Raw genomic sequence first — 2,679 nt, forward strand, 5'->3', positions numbered from 1 at the left:
TATTTCATTTATAAATGAAATGTCCATTTTTATTTTTCAAGTAATAGGAAGGAGGCAAAAAGAGGGAGAAGATAGAAAGAGTGAGAAGAGGGAATACCTACATTGGGATCCTTCCTCCGGTTTATTGACATGGAACAGGCATCTCATAAAGGCCTATGAGGATCCACTTTAAAAAAATCCATGAGTGGCCATTTGTAACATTAGTCTTTACAAAATGTCAGCCTAAATTTCCAGTGTGTGTGAGCTAATAGTTCTCACACTATTAGCTCATTTCTATTGGATGTTATGTCTTTTATTAAAAATAACAACAACAACGACAACAACAAGAAAAAAGGTATGTTTTCAAGCTCAGCTGAACTATTTTCTCTCTTGCCCCCCACTTGGTACAAGTTTTAGGGCAATTCCCAATATCTACTTCTGTCTCCTGAGAAACCTGAAGTTCCAGGGACACATTTCCTTCAGCGATGAAAAGATTCCAATGTTTTAGAGTTGCCCAGCTCACACTGGCCTCCGCTTGTGAGGCCATAGATATCTCACTCAAAGTCACATAGATATCTCACTCAAAGTGAGATATTATTTTTCTTCTAAAAATATCATGAGATATTTTACATTTTATTTAGAATTTAGTGTGTACTAAATACTGTGCAAAATGAATTATGTTCTACATTTTTAGAATTTAAAATGATTCCATTAAAGCTGAGAGATGTTTAATTTTACTATATCCCAGATTTTAAAATCTTCCACAGAGAATAATTAGGAGTGAGCACTTCTGATCCTTCTCTAAGAAAGAAGCATCAAGCGGGAAGCCACTGATGAGCCCTGTTTGGGATGCCTGCAGGCCATCACAGTGCTTGCTTTCCACTGAGTTTCTAAGTGCAGGCAACAGAAAGACAGATGTCTTCAGTGTGAATCTGATATATTTAAGGAGGTAGGCTCCTTATTACAGATAAGTTCAAATCCAATCGAACTAAATTTAGTAAAACAAAAATGTTAAATTCTATTGAACAACGCTGAGTGATTTTTGTTCTTAGATGATACATAAATCTTAATAAAAGCTGCTCTCATGTTTTTATGGCTTCAAATTTTGTGCTTTGACAAAGAAAAGTTATTCAAACTTCACAACCTGCCTTTCACCTTCAGCTAGGAGGGCAACGTAACATTTTTAAGGTTTTCTACAATAATTTTGGAGTCTGGTTAACTAGAGGTTTCATACTGATCTTCTATTTACCTCATAATACATTTTCTCTCTCATTTACATTAAGATGTGGTTTTCTTTCTCTCACTCCAAATGCATTTACTTCTCTGGTTTTTATATCTCTGGGTCCCAACTTTTTTGACAACCAAAGACCTATTTTATTTCTATTTTTCTCTCATCATGTCTCATTTATTCTAGTCATTATATGCTTTTTATTCTTTTTTATATTAATTTAAAATATTTGGAACTATCATTTCTAGCTTCTGATCAACATGAAGAACTACTATGATCCATAGTGCTGATATAATTTCAGCCATTCATCAGTGAGAAGTTCAACTACATGTATCAAAACAAATAAAAATGATAATTTCAGCCTTTCAGCAAAGGAAATTAATATTTTAAAACAATTGTGCAACTGTATTATGGGTAAAAAAACAATTTAAATTAATATTTTTTAAAAATGAAAAGTTTCTCTTGGAAAGCCACTGCTAATAATCAAAATAAAAATAATCATAACAATTGTGTGTAGTGCATAGCCATACCTTCTAAATGCTTTGCAGATATTGAATTATCTAATTTTCATAGCAAAACTAAAAGATAGATTGTATTATTTATGTTTACATGTGATTATCAAGCTACTTTTTAAATGTCACCAGTGGGCAGTGGGGTGGGGTTTGAGTCCAGGATGTGTGGCTTCAGATTATGTGCTCATCACTGTACTGTGCTAACACGACTTTCAACTCTGGTTTTGAATGTTCACAACTCTTAGAACCCAGTTGGGAACCTGACTCCCTTTAATTAAAGTTATAGTTCATCTCTTTACATAAACTTGAATTTTTCACTGACTGGTATATTCTTTAAAAATGTTTACTCTTTCTGTAGAGGTGGTTTCTATGTTTCTAATATCAATTACATAATCTCTTACCTAGTTAATGATCTTATCTACATTTATCTTAAAATTCATATAACTTATTAGAAACAGGCCATGCACGGTGGCTCACACCTGTAATCCTAGCACTTTGGGAGACGAAGGTGGGTGGATCACTTGAGGCAAGGAATTCGAGATCAGTCTGGTCAACATGGTGAAACCCTGTCTCCACCAAAAATACAAAAATTAGCTGGGCATGGTGGTGCATGGCTGTAATCTCAGCTACTTGGGAAGCTGAGGCAGAAGAATAGCTTGAAGCGGGGAAGCAGAGGCTGCAGTGAGCCAAGATCTTGTCACTGAACTCCAGCCTGGGCAACAGAGCAAGACCCTGTCTCAAACAAAACAAAACAAAAAAACAGAGGAGAATTTTTCCTATTATTCACAATAAATCTGATTTAATAATTCTAATTAATTGATTAATAATTTTAATTCCAGATAATTCTGACTTAATATTTGAAGCAAAAAAAATTATAGAATTATGGAAGAGTAGAGGAATATAGTATTTAATGTTTGAAACAACTGACTATATTAAAATGGGAAAATTGACATATTAAAG

Source organism: Hylobates moloch, unplaced genomic scaffold (genome assembly GCF_009828535.3).
Source record: "Hylobates moloch isolate HMO894 unplaced genomic scaffold, HMol_V3 SCAFFOLD_1447, whole genome shotgun sequence".
Lineage (NCBI taxonomy): Eukaryota > Metazoa > Chordata > Mammalia > Primates > Hylobatidae > Hylobates > Hylobates moloch.